At 43.0% G+C, this 17,890-nt stretch overlaps 1 protein-coding gene across 24 annotated transcripts in view; it reads left to right on the top strand.

Annotated features, from left to right (window-relative positions):
• Positions 1-3,683: 3,683 nt before the first annotated feature.
• The window catches only part of MBNL2 (muscleblind like splicing regulator 2), a 181,211-nt gene continuing 167,004 nt past the window's right edge, over positions 3,684-17,890 (top strand). For 16 of the 24 annotated variants that reach the window (XM_043504692.1, XM_043504680.1, XM_043504677.1 and 13 more), the window contains exon 1: positions 3,699-3,834. The gene's annotated coding sequence lies outside the window, so the exon portion shown is untranslated. Of the gene's footprint in view, positions 3,835-3,986; positions 4,217-8,427; positions 8,484-9,814; positions 9,920-17,890 lie in introns of those variants that run through there. The other 8 variants (XM_038405871.2, XM_038405861.2, XM_038405887.2 and 5 more) reach the window with 5 other exon arrangements.

A 17,890-nucleotide genomic window follows, 5' to 3' on the forward strand; every position in this document is an offset into this window, starting at 1 on the left:
TTTATTCCAATTCAGCAGTCTCTTGTTGGAGTCTGTTTTTGAAGTTTTGTTTTTTTTTAATAGCCACTCTCAGGTCTGTAATCGAGTGACCAGAGAGATTGAAGTGTTCTCCGATTGGTTTTTGAATGTTATAATTCTTGACGTCTGATTTGTGTCCATTTATTCTTTTACGTAGAGACTGTCCAGTTTGGCAATGTACATGGCAGAGGGGCATTGCTGGCATATATCACATTGGTAGATGTACAGGTAAACGAGCCTCTGATAGTGTGGCTGATTGTGATTAGGCCCTATGATGGTGTCCCTTGAACAGATATGTGGACAGAGTTGGCAACGGGCTTTGTTGCAAGGATAGGTTCCTGGGTTAGTGGTTCTGTTGTGTGGTTGCTGGTGAGTATTTGCTTCAGGTTGGAGGGCTGTCTGTAAGCAAGGACTGGCCTGTCTCCCAAGATCTGTGAGAGTGATGGGTCGTCCTTCAGGATAGGTTGTAGATCCTTGATGATGCGTTGGAGAGGTTTTAGTTGGGGGCTGAAGGTGATGGCTAGTGGTGTTCTGTTCTTTTCTTTGTTGGGCCTCTCCTGTAGTAGGTGACTCTTCGGGCTCTGTCAATCTGTTTCTTCACTTCAGCAGGTTGGTATTGTAGTTGTAAGAATGCTTGATAGAGATCTTGTAGGTGTTTGTCTCTGTCTGAGGGGTTGGAGCAAATGTGGTTGTATCGTAGAGTTTGGCTGTAGACAATGGATCGTGTGGTGTGATCTGGGTGAAAGCTGGAGGCATGTAGGTAGGAATAGCGGTCAGTAAGTTTCTGGTATAGGGTGGTGTTTATGTGACCATCGCTTATTAGCACCGTAGTGTCCAGGAAGTGGATCTCTTGTGTGGACTGGTCCAGGCTGAGGTTGATGGTGGAATGGAAATCGTTGAAATCCTGGTGGAATTCCTCAAGGGCTTCTTTTCCATGGGTCCAGATGATGATGATGTCATCAATGTAGCGCAAGTAGAGTAGGGGCATTAGGGGACGAGAGCTGAGGAAGCGTTGTTGTAAGTCAGCCATGAAAATGTTGGCATACTGTGGGGCCATGCGGGTACCCATCGCAATGCCGCTGATTTGAAGGTATACATTGTCCCCAAATGTGAAATAGTTATGGGTGAGGACAAAGTCACAAAGTTCAGCCACCAGGTTAACCGTGACATTATCGGGGATACTGTTCCTGATGGCTTGTAGTCCATCTTTGTGTGGAATGTGCTGTAGAGGGCTTCTGCATCCATAGGGGCCAGGATGGTGTTTTTAGGAAGATCACCAATGGATTGTAGGTTTCAGAGTAGCAGCCGTGTTAGTCTGTATTCGCAAAAAGAAAAGGAGTACTTGTGGCACCTTAGAGACTAACAAATTTATTAGAGCATAAGCTTTCGTGAGCTACAGCTGCTGTAGCTCACAAAAGCTTATGCTTTAATAAATTTGTTAGTCTCTAAGGTGCCACAAGTACTCCTTTTCCTTTTCTTTTTGCGATGGATTGTAGTTTCCTCAGGAAGTCAGTGGTGTCTCGAAGATAGCTGGGAGTGCTGGTAATGTAGGGAGGAGGGAGTCTACATAGACAGACGATCCTGCTGTCAGGGTGCCAATGCCTGAAATGATTGGGCATCCAGGATTTTCATGTTTATGGATCATGGGTAGCAGAATACCCCAGGGCGGGGTTCCAGGGGTGCATCTGTGCAGATTTGTTCTTGTGCTTTTTCAGGGAGTTTCTTGAGCAAATGCTGCAGTTTCTTTTGGTAACCCTCAGTGGGATCAGAAGGTAATGGCTTGTAGAAAGTGGTGTTGGAGAGCTGCCTAGTAGCCTCTTGTTCATATTCCGACCTATTCATGATGACGACAGCACCTCCTTTGTCAGCCTTTTTGATTATGATGTCAGAGTTGTTTCTGAGGCTGTGGATGGCATTGTGTTCTGCACGGCTGAGGTTATGGGGCAAGTGATGCTGCTTTTCCACAATTTCAACCCGTGCACGTCGGCGGAAGCACTCTATGTAGAAGTCCAGTCTGTTGTTTTGACCTTCAGGAGGAGTCCACCCAGAATCCTTCTTTTTGTAGCATTGGTTGGAAGGTCCCTGTGCGTTAATACGTTGGTCAGAGGTGTGTTGGAAATATTCCTTGAGTCGGAGCCGTTGAAAATAGGATTCTAGGTCACCACAGAACTGTATCATGTTCGTGGGGGTGGAGGGGCAAAAGGAGAGGCCCTGAGATAGGACAGATTCTTCTGCTGGGCTAAGGGTATAGTTGGACAGATTAACAATATTGCTGGGTGGGTTAAGGGAACCACTGTTGTGGCCTCTTGTGGAATGTAGTAGTTTAGATAGTTTAGTGTCCTTTTTCTTTTGTAGAAGACACCATACTGGTGTCTCATACAAACCCTTCAAAACTGGTGCCTTCAAAACAGCCTTTTAGCACTAGGTAAAATATTCATGACACTAGTAGCAGTCCCCATTCTAAGTAGCTGGTTTTAGTGGTAGCAATCTGATTAAAAAAATAAAGAGTAAAAGTATTTCATATTTGCCCTGTTTTCTCAAATTTACTACATACAGTTTTTCAAAGTAGAAGAATATTTTGCACAAAACTGCTTTAAAGAATGTTGGGTTATTTTAAGCAAGCAAGAGGCAAAATTAATGAGCCATTCTCTAATAGCAATAAGCCTTATGACTGTGCATTAACAGCCTATTGGTGCATTTCACAGGCGGCGGAACCTGCATGCCAAAACCTTACTGACCTATAGCCTGTGGTGGCTTATTGCTATTTTAACAGTAAATTGCTTTTTGCAGTGACTTCACTTCCCCCCCATTAGAGAAGAATAAAAGGGTGTCCTTGGGTGGATTTTACAGTCTTGCTTGGTCTCAAGCCTGGTAAAAAGAAAAGGAGTCCTTGTGGCCCCTTAGAGAATGGCAACAATTTTATTTGAGCGTATTTGTTAGTCTCTAAGGTGCCACAAGTCCTCCTTTTCTTTTTGCGAATACAGACTAACACGGCTGCTACTCTGAAACCATCCATCCATGTGTTAGTCTCTACGGTGCCACCCGTCCGCCTTTTCTTTTTGCGGATACAAACTAACACGGCAGCTCCTCTCAATCCTGGTACTTAACTACCTCCCGGGAGTACTTCCCACTTCCTGCTCAACTTGGCCCCCATGCTGCCACCGCTCCCGCTTTCAGGGGGCCTACTCCCGCCAGTACAGGTAAGCACGTGCGCGTCCCCAGGAGCAGGGCCCCAGTGGGGACGGGTGTGCTTGGGTGCTGTCGGCACCGGATGGATGGGGGGGGCCGAGGGTGGTGGGGACTCCATCCCCAGGGAAGAGCGCAGGGGAGAAACAGTCGAAGGGGGCTGTGGGTCGGGCCCCCCCCCCCGCAGTGTGGGTCGGGCCGAGTGGGAGCTGTACACGGGGCGGCGGCAGGGCGCTGGGCAGCGCCCCCCTGGAGGCGAGGCGAGGGGCGATGGGGCGGCAGGGCGCGGGGCAGCACCCTCCTGGGGCGGGGCGGCGGCCGGACGCAGCCCGGGCCAGGCCCTGCGGGGTGGCGGGGGCCGGTTTGCAGGCGGTAACTCCGGGGGCGCAGGGCAGCAGCTGCGGCGTCGCTCTGGAGGAGGGGGGCGGAGTCAGCGGGGGGGGGGCTGCCCCCCTCCCCCTCCCCCTCCGCGCACGGGGCGGGCCAGCCTGGAGGCGCGTCGCCGGCGTGTGCGGAGCCGCCCCCGCCCGTGCAGCGCGCCGCGGCGGGAGGGAGGCGACAGCTCGCTCCGCGGTCGCCGGGCGGACGCAGCCCGGGCCCCGCCGGCCGCTGAGGTGCCGCCGCCAGCAGGTCAGGGGCGGGCTGCATTAGTGGGGCACGGCCAGGGGGTGCCGGGGGACCGAGGGCACCGGCAGACGGGCCTGCAGCGCGGCGCGGGGTCTCCGGGGGCCGGGGGCGGCTTTTTGCGCGCTTGCTTTCGGTGCCCGCGCCTCGTTTGTCGCTCTGGCTCTGCCGGGGCGCTGGGGCTCAGGGAGCGCTGCGAGACCCCACCCGCGCCGGGCCCCGCTGCGGCTCCCCCGCTCCCCACCGGGAGACGTTATCGGGCTTGTGGATGACAAGCGGGTGTCAGCTCTGCACCTGTGCGGGGAAGTTGACCCAGGGCCCTTCCCCACGCCAGCAAGGAGTTGCGGCTGAAGAGCGCTGCCTTGCCCTGCTCTGGCGACATGGACAAGTATTTATCCTTAAACTTCGGGGTGTTCCCCGCTTCTCGTCTAAGAACCGGGGCTGAGCCGGGCGTGGTGACCATTGAGACTGGAAGTTCTGTTTTAGTTGGGCAGGAGCTTCCTGCTCTGCCTCTCAATGTGGAGGACTCGGCTTACTCCCTATTAGGTGTGGTTCAGTGGCAATTGATAATTTCCTTAACTCAGCGTTTGGCACGCGGGGCTTGGTAGAAAGTAGCCGTGAGCAGAACTAATGTTTTTGTTACTTCTGGAAGAGAAGATCTCTGATTAAGGCCTCGTTTACATTAGCATTTCTCTTCAGCTTTCTCACCATTGCAGTTCTGCTGCTGGCAGTAGTGGCTTATGCAGATATCTTTCCAGAAGCCATTGGTGCTTCTTAACTCATCTAGACTTGCTGTAATTAGTAGGTTTCAGAGTAGCAGCTGTGTTAGTCTGTATTCGCAAAAAGAAAAGGAGGACTTGTGGCACCTTAGAGACTAACAAATTTATTAGAGCATAAGCTTTCGTGAGCTACAGCTCACTTCATCGGAAGCATTTGGTGGAAAAAACAGAGGGGAGATTGATATACACACACAGAGAACATGAAACAATGGGTTTATCATACACACTGTAAGGAGAGTGATCACTTAAGATAAGCCAAATGCATCCGATGAAGTGAGCTGTAGCTCACGAAAGCTTATGCTCTAATAAATTTGTTAGTCTCTAAGGTGCCACAAGTACTCCGTTTCTTTTTGTAATTAGTAGGGTGACCAGATGTCCTGATTTTATAGGTAAGGGCCTGATATTTGGGGCTTTGTCTTGTATAGGTGCCAGTTACCCCCCACCCGCATCCCCATTTTTCACCCTTGCTATCTGGTCACCCTAGTAATTAGGGTTAGACAATACTGGGGCTAAAACATCAGGGGCCTGTCTGCACTAGCTCTTCCTTTACGGCTACCTCTGGTAGAGCTGTGCTGGGGGGAGTGGAACCGTGGGAAGTTTGAATAAAAATGCTAGTTTGTAGACACACCCTGAGAAACAGTGGGGAAAACATTTAAGTACCCCCCTCTTTTGCCAATTACATGCAGAAAGCCTATAGATAGGTAATCTTGATTAGAAGGTGTCTCTTCACTTTTTTAAAAAATTCTTTATTTTCAGTCAGTTTCTGTTTTGAGATGTTTTAGACCTGTTCTACTCCTGACCACAACTACAAATAACATCAATACTAATGCATATATATTTGAAACAGCATGACCTACCTTGAGATATACTTTGTTTAACTGTAGAGTGAAACCATGCAGGGATAATATAACTAGTGAGAATGTCTATGGTACTGAAGTTGTTTCAAAGTGCTGTATTTTGAAAGTAATACAGAATTTAATTTTTTTCTTAAATATATGCGACTCAGCTTGTAACTTTAAAACACTGTTCATACCATGGTGTGTGGATTAAAAATCCTTTTGATCCTCATTACCCACGGTTCTTGCATTAGGTTTTCTGACACTCAATGTGTATTTGAACACTAAAGTGTCATCCAGTGGATACTGCCCTTAAAGAATGGTCTCTAGTGTTGCTTTGCCAGGCTGGTAGAAAACCTCTTTTACACTTGCTCTTAAAATGTGTTGACACTAGAGAGGAAAAAAAAGTTCAGTATCAACACTGCCAGTTTTGGGAACTATAGTGTAGACTGGGCATCCGGCATGGTGGTAAAAATATCTGCACACAGTCTGCAGTTCAGTTTGCATGTGCTGGCACTGGTGCTTGAAAAACTCAGTTTTTCTTAGTATTGTTCAGTGCCAAGTTGGCATATGTTTGAAGGAGCACCTAGTGGGACAAGAGCCATTCTCTTCCTCTCCGACGATAAGGCTTTTTGAACACGGATTGTCATCTTGTTCCCCTTAGCATGCTGCTCTTCTCCCAGATTACCATGAATGCCTTGGTTTGCTTCTACTATTCCAGGCTACTGGTATACAAGGGTATTGTGCTTCAGCCACTGGCACTCACTACTTCTTATGTAGATCCTGATCCTGTATGTAGCTATAGGTGGCCTGACCCCTTGATTTCAGTGCGGCTCTGCAAAGGTGCACGGGTCTGCCTGTGTTGAGCAGCTTGCAGCTTCAGGGCCACAGAATGGTGTGTTTGCTCTGGCAGCCTGCTTGTTTTGCTATATTAGCATTGGTCTCCTTTATGAGTGGAATGATTGCCGTCTGCAGACACACAGGTTGTACGTTTGTAGGCCAAGCTGTGCTATTATGTGTGTAGTCTCATCATAGTTTTCCTTCTGAAGTTTAATTCCTCTCTTCGTCATCACAGCCTTTTCTTCGTGAAGAAAGGGCCTATTTTTAAAGTCAAGCAGACAGATTGGAACAATCTGTCACAATCTCAAATCTTTGGAAATAATATTTTTCGGATTAAGGTGCTAGAAGCCGCATATGATTTATTATCTTCTTAACATTTGGCTTTTATAGAATGAAGCCTGTATGCTGAGATGGTTTAAAAAATAGTCTACTTATTGGTAAATCTTCGACGAAATTCTGGTCTACTATTACATCCACCCTTTTTCTACAACTTTTTTTTACTTCTCTGTTGATTGGATAGTCTCTAGAATGGAGTTGTGTGGGCTGTAAATAGATAAGAATCCTTCTATTACACATAATCTAAACTATTAGCCTTCCTCTTTCTCAGGGTAGAGGCTGAACAGGAGGAGTATAAAGAAATTCCCACTAACAATGTACGGTAAGGAATGTCAGGTAAATAAAGTAGGTTGGGATTTTCAAAGCTGTCTGGAGGATATGGATGCCCAATTCCCATTAATTCCAGGTTCTCCGGGCAGCTTTGGAAACCTCAGTCATAGTGCATAATTACCATATTACATATACTTACTCTAGGCTGCGAAGTATAAATGACAAGCTGTCCTACAGTGACTCGAGCACAAGTACCAACCTCCAGGTAGACTGTTTGGAAACAGGGCAAAAACTCCAAATTGATTGTGAGATCTATTTAGATTTCACCAATCAGTAAGCAAGTGTGAACTCTTCAGGCACTATAACAGCCTTAACATGGAGTCACAGACTGTCCTCTTGGGTATTCTGGTCTGTCTTGCCACTCAGGTAAGATTATCTTTGTGATAGATGGTCTCTTACACCAAGAACCACAGCAATATTCAGGTTTCTCCCAGTCTCAAAGGACCTGTCACTTACTCCAGGTCAGTCACAAGGATGGAGGGTCCCAGGATCCAGCATTAGCCCAAACATCTACAACCTCAATAAAACAGCTCTATAGCCTGAGCCCTATGAGCTCATATCAGCTGATACGGGCCAGCTGTGGGTGTTTAATTGCAGTATAGAGATCCCCTGTACGTCCTTTAGGGCTAACTCTGGCTAAGCATTGGGGATCTTTTGCTTATGCCTAGTAATCCGTGCCTCCCAGAGTTCAAGCAGCATAACGATACAGTTCCTCCTTGATAGGGGTTTTTAGCCTCCCACGGGGTGGATTTGATTTAAATCATGATTTAAATCAATAGTCAGGCAGACTCAATTTAATCCTGGATTTCTACATAAAAGTGCATTCTTGTTGGTAGTTATAACCTTAATACGTATTCTTCACAACTCGGAGATAGATGTAGTTTCATTTTTAGAAGGTACATATTGTACATTTTTGAAGTGATTTATTTTGAAAACTTTTCAGATTAGTTTTACTGCTCTATCAGAAAATGAATGATTGTTTCGTTCGTCCAAAGGTAATTGAAGCAGATAGTTCAGAATGACTGCATAAATATCTCCAATTCAACAGGTTGATCATTAATATTTGGAGGATTTTCTTGCCATGCTGTATTAGGAGGAGAACATCATCAGACAGACATTTAAATGGTTTTATTTAACTAAAACAACGTTACGTATTCTGGATTTTTTTCTTCAACAGCAAACATATAATATTTTAACAAAACAAGCATATGCATTTTTGAATTTAGTTAAACTTTCAAGTTTTTTAAAATCAGGTTTGTTTTTGTTAAAATTGTTTTTAACTAAAATAGTTAAATGAAATATTTTAAAAAAACCAACAAAAATGAAATCAACTAGGTCAGCCAGGTCAACGTGAGAAATTTAAAATATTGGCTTCTGCAGCTAACTCAGTCGTTATCACCTTCATTTTCCTGTTTGTTCATAATCTGGAAAAGAAAAACAAGCTTTCCTGCTTTTTCAGGTCCCAAACCATTTCTCAACTTGGAGTGAATTAGTCCAAAGGAAGAAAATATTCTTTCTACACCGGCAGAAAAAGGTACTGCTGTTTAAAAGTGAGATTATCACTTCAACAATCTCTGAATCCAAGTGCTTAAGTAACTTTCACCAGTTCACTTGTGTGACTTTCTTTAAAACATCATCAGCAAACGTATATTTCTTGAATGGTTCATCCTTAGTTCTGAAGTTTATTATAGTTGGCATTATGGAGGGATGATTGCTGGATGCCCATGTCATAGCCAACTCCTCTTTTTCAGCAGTTAAGGTTTGACCCTGGTACCGAGTATTGAGAATATTTTCAAGAAAATGAGCTGGATATAGTGCTTGTCCCATTTGTTTTTTTAATGCTTGTAATTTAACTCTGTCATTGCATATTTCTCTTTTTAAAGATCTCACTCAGTTCCTTTCAAATTTCAACAGCATCACCAATAAAACAGCTATTTTCCTGCATTTTGTTCAAGGCTACAGAAATAAGCTTCAGGGTACTCAGCATGTGTTCAACATTTCTCTTAAGCCCAGTGTTGAGAATTTTGGTTGTGACAGTGACATCTATTTTTTCATGATTTTGTTCACAATCTGTCATCAGATTAGGGCAGTTCTTGATATAGTGCTCAAAACGGTCCACTACTGAGTTCCATCGCACATCTCGTGGGAGAGTTAGCTTGGTTCCTCCCACTTTTTTCAGAGCAGCTGCTGCAAAGTGGTTGTTATGGAAGTATTTTTCAGTTTCAGTAACATTAGCCTTTATTTCTGGAACACTGAAGTCTTTGGCTAGGAAGTGCATCAAATGAGCACTGCAACCGTATGTTATTAGCTTAGGGACTCTCTTCTAAATCATTTCTTCTCATCTTGGATACAATTGCAGCATTGTCTGTGACCAAGCTGCGAACTAGACATTTGAATTTTTTTCACTGTGTGTTATAGCTTTTACTGCTACTTCTTGTAAGTATGCTGCTGTGTGTTCATTTCCTGATGTATCAATTGTGTCTGTAAGGAAGACATTCCCTTCTTCCGTTGTCACACAAACACATACAACAGTATCATTGTGGACATTGCTTCACCCATCAAGACTCGTGTTAACAATTTCATCCTCGAGACCTTTTGCACCCTGCTCAATTTCTCTTTCATACACTTTATCCAGCAGTTTGCCTGCAATATTTGCTCTGTTGTGTGGACTGTATCCTGGTCTTAATGACTGACCCATGTTAATGAAGTGTGGGTTCTCAATCATACGGAAAGGAGAATTTGTTGCATAAACAAACCGGGCAATTTTTTCATCAAATACCTCTTTTTGTAATCTGCTGATTCTTATCACAAACTTATTTATGGTGGTTTCTGGATGATGGAGATTTTTTTTTCTTTTTGCTACAGGTGATATACTGTGGCTATGTGACGTACATGATGTGACTGAAGCATTATCATTGGCAGATAACTTTGAAACTATAGAAGACGATGGTGGATAGTCTTCAGAATCCTGTATGTTGAGGATGGATTCTCCTAAACAAAATAAGTCAATGCAGTTATTTAATTATTATTACCATACTGCTCATTTAGTATTACTCATTGCATTCACTGACACTCATTACTTCTTTAAAGGTGAAATTGTAAAAGAAAGATCTGCCTATTTCAGCTATTTATTTTACCACAACTGCATCTAAAATGATAGTACCATAGAGTAACAGCTATATTTTTTTGCTCAAACATGAGAATTCAAGAATAGTCCATAAGGAAGATAGGCTGTCCTTAAGAAGTATGAAATAAAAAAGTTTACCAACCTGAACATCCTGCATGTTTAGACATGTTCCTTTCATCATCTTCAAAGCACCTTCCTCCTGAGAAGAAACACTTCTCATAACGTTGTTTCATTTGGGCAACCAGGCCTTACATTTCTTTGTTGCACTGTTTGCATTTTGCGCGCATGCGTGTCCTACCCACAGGTAGAGGAACTTCATTTAAAATATTTCCATACTGGGTCTCTTTTATGGCCTGCTGCCATTATAGGTTTTCCCTTCCAGTGAGAGAATGGTATGGTAGATCTCAAATCAGTGAAGGCTACACGCAAAAAGACCTCAAGACTTCTGGAATATGCTGTTCAAACAGTTTCACTTTTGTTTCTACTTCCTGTCCCTCCCTTCTCACATTTATCTCTAGACTTCTGCTCCTTGTCCAGATCTATTTCACCCCCAATACTCTTCTATTCATTGGACTTTTTGAAACTTTGCACTTTTAGAGAGAAGTAAGGGATTGACTCTGTGTACACAAATTTGCAGAGGGACAATAGGGTGTCTGTTATTTCTCACCTCTACACATTTATTTATTTATTTGAAAACATTTTTGCTGCTAAGCATGTTATCGCTGGAGACACAAATCCAGAGTTTGAGAACTGCAAAACTAAGCATCTCTGATGGTATCTTCTAGACTGAGCACTGAGTCCCATTGGGTACATAGAAAGATTAACCTAAATAATCTATACAGAAGCCCCTGGAGCCCTATAAGATTGAGTCCCTAATCCATGAAGTATTGGAACTCATTTACAAAACTGTTCTTAAACATTACATGACTATATTGTCTCATACTATAGAATTAGAATTTATAATCCCTATTCCTTGAGATCTTTGAGCTATAATGTATCTTAATTAAAACTATCTTTAGATAGGTTTTTTTTTTCACCAAAAAGCATTTTATCAAAGTCTGATTTAAATAAACAGATTTTTTTTTAAATAATTGATTTGAATCCACCCAAGCCTCCCTGTCCACTTTCTGCTTAGTGCTGCAAACTCAGCTGATGAGAGGAATTCATTTCTAAGACTCACCTTCATTGGAGAGGGAGAGTAAACAACAAAGTATTTTGTCCTCTTTCATGTTCCACTCAGTACATCTGGTGTCAATGCCCCTTCCTTACGAAGCAACACATAACACCTTCTGTTGGAGATCAGCATTTCACAGAAGTTAATGTCTGTTTCCTGTCTGGTGATTTATAGTTACTGGGGCGCACAATGCAAACACTCAAATATTATCTTATAATATGGGATACAGATGTTAGAAGTGAGATTAATGCATGCAGCAACTTACAAGCATTCCATAAAGTCTAAGCATTAAATGCATTCTTATAGTTAAAATAGGTATTAGAATTATACCAAGACACAGATAAGCCAGATTGGTTCCAACTACATATTTGTCAGTGTTCAGTGGACACACGAGGACCTTCGCATGAGCTGTCATGTGGTCTGCCAGCATCACATGTACAGTGTAATTTTATTTTAGGTTAGCATGTTCTCTCATTAACTGCCACCATGGCCTCATGCATTATTACCTAGATTGTGTCTATTAACTATTTCTAATTCTATTTCTCTCTGTTCACTGAGGAAAGTCTGTCAGTGCCTGTTAGAAGACTGCTAGAGTGTTTTAGAATCAAGAGACCTTGCAGCAGAATTTTGGTCCAAACTAACCTGCCTAGAAAAACTCAGAGCTTTGCACATAGATACTAAATCTGTAAGGTATCTTATCAGAATAGAACCCCACTTAAATCTTTCTTCAAATGATTCCTATAACCCCATAATCATTTTTAATGCTCTTCTCTGAATTGTTTCCAGTTTGTTGATAGCTTTTTGATGCTGAAGTGCTCAAAAGATGTCAATGTAGTAGTCAATAGCAGAGATTAAAATAGCTTAGAAGCTGTTTTTTCAACACTGGTAGACCCCCAACTAGGTCTACTCCCCCCACCCCCAATATCTGTTTAAACTGTGCTTGTGCATATATTTTTTCTAGAGTATATAAAAATAAAGCTTTTGCACTCTTATTAGCTACTTTTACAATACCTTTTTCACAAAAGCATCATGTAGTATCTCAGTGAAACCATTTAGATATGTGTGTAATTTTTACATGTTTCCACTTGTAAGTCAGAGGTCTGATTCTGGTCTGTTGTTGTTAGATATTGCGAAGGGCACCCTAGAAACACCTAAGCATCACATACAGGTGATCAAGATAAAGCTGTGAACTTTGTCTCTCCCAACTTTAGCAGCTTTTTGTTTGCTATGGTTCTTTGGTGTATGTGTGCATGTAATCCTTCATCTTTCCTTATTGCAGAAAAGCTTTTGCAAAATGGTGAGACTTGTAGTGTACTCTGAAAACTGTCGTGCTTAGACTCTGCCTTATTCACTTCAGTAGATTTTCCATGGTTGAGTGTTCCTGACCCTGCATGTCTTATTTGTGTCTTTCAAGAGCTTCACCTGTGGCAGCAGGATTGTCCCAGAGGAGTGCAGCTCAGTAAATAGGTGTTTTTTCATGTAAACTGATCCCAGTATATTGACTGTCTTAAACATTAAGACAGGCTGGTACTAGAAGTGATTTAGGAGTTGGTTAAGAGTGCACAGCATCAGTGTGATATGTTCTTTAGAGCTTTTTAGCCAAGGAGATGGGTGATTGCATTCTAAACAAGTTAGATTTCCTGTGTAGCCTTCACTTTCAGCCCAGTACATTGGGTTACAATAGTTAAGTGTCTTGATTAGCTTCTTGGTGTTGCTCTTCTCACTAGCAACACTTAATATTTGTTTTCAAGTTGAGCTAACAACCCTTTCTTGAGAGGTTTTCTCTGGTAAACACTCTAATAACCTTGTGACTTTGTCTGCTGAGATTGTTCTTGTCAATGGTGTCTGTTGCATCTCAACTTTACTATTCTGTATATCTTCTTCTATCACACTCATCACCATAGTATCTGAATGCCTTCCACTAGTGCATTAAACAACATGACTAACATCCGCCACGTGTTTCTTCTCTCCTTCTCTTCCTAGGGGAAAAGTGTGTGCAGTGGAGTGTCTTGTTTTGGTAGGTATTTAAAAAAAATAATAAAAACATGTATATGTTGCTGTGTACTTATATTAGAGAAGGCAAGGTCAAGAAAATGCACCTTGCACTTGGAGCAGAAGCTGGTGCGGTTTGTGATGGTCCTTAGTTCCTGGGATAGTCCTAGGCAGAAGGTCGTAATGAGGTAATGGTCTGTCAGTGTCCAAGGGAGGGGGTAGGTTTTAGTGTTCTCAGTATTGACATGTCCACTGAAGATCTGGTCCAGGGTATGACCTGTGAAAGTCCCTGTATCTTATAACTATCCAAGTGCTTTTTTCTCAGAGGTAGCTACCAGGTTGCTAGAAGGGGATATGCAAATTAGTGATCCTGGCCATTGATGAGGAATTCTATTTAATTAATTAAATTTATTTTTAAGGAGCGTGGAAGAAGCAAAAAATATAGAGGCGGTAGAGCACATGATGTAGGGAAGAAAAGGGTTAGGAAATAGAGCCCATCCATTTGGAGAACTCTGTTGATGGGGGTAAATCTCTCTTTTGTAATCCTAACATGGAATGAATGAATGAATGAATGAAGTATTGCATGAACTTTGACTCTAAGATACAGTTTTTCATAGTATACATTTGGTAGTGTAGCATTAAATCTTAGGCCACATCTACACTGCCACTTCTGAAAAAAACACCTCCCTCAGCGACATAAGTTTCACTGTCATGAGTGGTAATGTGCATAGTGCTATGTCAGCAGGACATAGCTACTGCTGCTGTTGGAGGGGTGGTTTAGTTATGTCGATGGGAGATCTCTTTCCTGTTGGTATAGAGTGGCTACATGAGAGACCTTGCAGCGGGACACCTGCATTGGTACAGTTATCTCACTGTAAGGTCTCTAGTGTAGACATAGCCTTAGGGTAAACTTCGTATACTGTCATCACAGATTAGACTCTGGGGTGCAGCTGTCCCAGGTCTGCTGCTTGTACTGCTGACATGTTATATACTTCCTTGGTCTTTGTAGCTTTTACTTTACTACTTTGGTGCAAAATGTTCCTGTTATTTATACCGAGTCATCTCTTATCTATTGGTAGGCCTGCGCTTATGACAGTGTAGAATATCAGTGTTGCAAACCCAGCCAGCACGGGTATAAATAGCAGCATAGATGGTGAGGCGCTGCTTAACTTAATAGTGCTCTAAATGCCAGAACCCTGCGGTGTACCCCCTACTCTGCTCTCTACATGCCCAGGCAGTTCTGCTCAGGTCTACGCTGCTATTTTTAGCAATGTCCTGCTGCTGAAGCCCTTCCCTGTTGCAGTGAAAGGCTCTGGTGGGGGGAGCTGCCAGAGCCTTTCCTCACTGCCTCCCTCCCATCAAAGCCTTTCATTGCCACATGTAGCTACGCACTACAATAAGGGGGGATGCAGCCTGCCTTTTGCTAAGGTGTGTTACTAACATAACCAACATGCCACTGCAAGTGTAGACAAGGTATATATTTCCATCAACCTAAGGTGGTAACAAGAACAGATGAAGGTAGATGATTGTGCATGTGGCTGTTACTCTGTAGAATAATTACACACGATATCATAGGTAATTTAATATATGAAAGAGACTATACAAAGTACTCTGGTACTTCACAGCAATCAGTCAAGCAAGCTAAATCAAAAGGGCATTTTTTGAGATGAGAATTAGTTTGGTGCAAAACCAAACAATAGTGATTTATTTAAATGCATATAAAACTAGCATGACAGAAAGGAAAATTTGCTTAAGTGTACCCAAACTGGTAAACTGCCCCGAGCAGCCTGTTAACCAGATGTCTCGTTGCTGGTTAGAAGTCATAGCTTTCTCCTACTCTCACCTCTGAGAAAGAAAGAAAGAAAACCTTGTATTTAAATACCCTATGCCTGTCCTCCCTGCTAAGATAACCTGTTAATCACCTTGGGTTCTCCCATCTCATAAGTACAGTCTGCCAGTCACTGTAAAGGCCCAGGAGTCCACCCCTCCACGTCTCACTTTCAAAAAAAAAAAAAAAACCAAAAAAAACTAGCCAGTTGACTCTCATTTTCTATTAAGTAGCTGTTCCCTCTGCTGACAGAACAAACCGGGGAGACAGCTGGCTGTGTCCAGTGTACATCCCTGAGCAGCTAACCTGGGTGCAACACAGCAGGCCCAGACTGATATGTTCAGTGGCAGTTTATAAGAACATAGTGTCTACCTGCAGAAATGAGACACATCAATATGTATCTGTATAAATTTTATATTTTAAATCTGCATCCCAAGAGTGCATGAAAACAATAGAATAGTTTTTAAAATGAGTTGAATCAGTTTGCTAAAGTGAGTCAATATTTTTCTTACTAAATGAAGGGAGAAACTTTAAAATATGATTGGTTAGGTGTCATCTTTTTTTCTTTTTGGATTTGGAGCTGAATAAATACTTAGGAAAACATGCTTTTAGATTTAATGGGTTATTCAATAATTGTCCACTAGACCACTTGCCTAAGATTCATGCTGACTACTGACATTGCTTAAATTTCGTGCAGAATTTGCAGTGGATAAGAAGTGGACAGCTAAAGCCTCACAGAAGATACAAGCACATAAATTCTTTTGGAGATAAAACTAAGTAATGGAAACATTTCAGAATTAACACCCAGTTTAGTAAAATGAAGGTAATTCATAACCTCGATTGCAGGCAAATCCTGCTCTCACTGCATTGCCTTGGGGGCCATCACATGGAGTCAACCCGATTTTTGCTTCCCAAGTTGTGGAGCTGGAATTGGGGAACACATGTAGCAAATACACATGCTTTGAAAACTAAAGCGATCTTATTGTGTACAGCTAAGGGGATTTTAGGGGTGGGAGCCAGTAGATCCTCCTATTAGATAGATTCATCAGATTTTTTTCTTCTTGTATCTGGTTTGAACAGAAACAGAAAGCTGAGGCGAAGGTGGTCTTTCAGGAAGAACCTCTCACTATAAAGAACTCTGTTGTTCAGTAGGGTAAGGATCAGGAATATGGACAGTTCACCCCTTTGCATTGTTTCCAGATGTCTCTGTCTGTCTGTGGAACAGGGTAACACTCACAATAAGCTCAGATTCAGCTGAGGCAGCATCAGGCTTATTCCGAGAACACAACACAGTTTCTAATGGGTAAGGAGCAGACTTTGGGTTGAGCAGACACTGAGTGACACTAGCTGAGTTCTTACATAGCAGGTATGGAATGGCCTCTGGTGGCCAACACCCAATATGGGGTGAGCTATACCAGTTCAATTACAAACCCTGCACTGGCTGTGTCAGTTCCCTACAGGACCCAGGAAGACAACACTATGGGCTTCTCTATACGGGGGATTTAGTTTGCACTGAGTTGGGGCACAGTAGTTGGTACACAATATGTAGGCATGCTAAAAGGGTGTACACAGGAAAGCTGTACTCTCTTTCAGTTGTGTAAACACAGCACGGGTTTGGTGTACACTAAGCAAGCAACATTTCGGGAGGGTATCCTCAAAATGCTTTACTTTGCCGCTGAGGTATGTGCATTCTGGGTTTTTTCTCACTGCATGTTGAGATAATGTAGTGGAGGCCAATGGATCTCTGGGATTTGGGGTCACACTCCAAAAAATCCACTTTCTGTCCCATACTTCCTGCCTTTTTGGGTGGGCTAGTGCCATTTTTGAATTGCTGTCATGGAGAAATAGATGACTTGGGCTGTTGTCATGCAGGTGTGTGCTGCCATGCAGAAGGTACTGTTTCACTGGATTATGAAGTTTGGTAATGCACATGAGATTTACTGCTTTTCATGGATGGAATTCCCAAATTGTATTGGGGCAATTGATGAGATACATGTGTGCCTATCATTTGCCCCCACATTCGGCTTTGGAGTTTATAACTAGAAAGGGATATTACTCCATAGTGCTCCAAGGCCTGGCTGATCACTGCGGCAGGTTTACAAACCTAAATGTAGGGTAGTTTGCAAAGGTCCACGATGCTAGGATCTTTCAAAACCCATGCTTGTTTACCTTAATGCATAATGGATAGTTTGCTCCCAGGATCACTATGGATATTAATGGTGTGGAGATTGCTCTGGTTATCTGGGGAGACCAATTTATCCTCTGCTTTTGTAGCTAATGAAGTAATTTACAGGCCACATGGACAGACGGCAGTAAAGATTGTGTGCATAGTTGCAGAATGACAGTAGAGTGGGCATTTGGCCATCTGAAAGCAAGGCGGTGCTGTCTTATGGCTAGACATAAATTTATGGCAGAACAAAGTTTTCCTAGGGTTATATCTCTGTGTTGCATTTTTGCACAGTATTTGAGAGAGGAAGGGGGAGAGTCTTAACAGTGGGTGGGAGGCTGAGGTGCAGAGACTTGCTTGGCAGTATGAGCAGCCATCAAGGTTTCTGCCAGAAAGCATAAACCACTAGGCCAATTCTGTTAGAGGTGCCTTGTTCTTTCTTTTACAGGCCCCAGGCTCAAATGTGGAAATTTATGTCCAGCACTTATCCCAATTGTGGGAGGTGGTGCTGCGAGCAGTGTTGGATTGTGAGCATTGGAGTTGCTTTCATTAGTCGCAGAAGTAGTATGTTGTTGCACTGTGTATCTTGTGTCTGTGCTTTTGTACTTTCATAAAAACCTACGAGTTGCGAACATTTGTTTCTTGTTTCATGC

The sequence above is a fragment of the Dermochelys coriacea genome, chromosome 1 (assembly GCF_009764565.3).
Source record: "Dermochelys coriacea isolate rDerCor1 chromosome 1, rDerCor1.pri.v4, whole genome shotgun sequence".
NCBI classification, from domain to species: Eukaryota; Metazoa; Chordata; order Testudines; family Dermochelyidae; genus Dermochelys; species Dermochelys coriacea.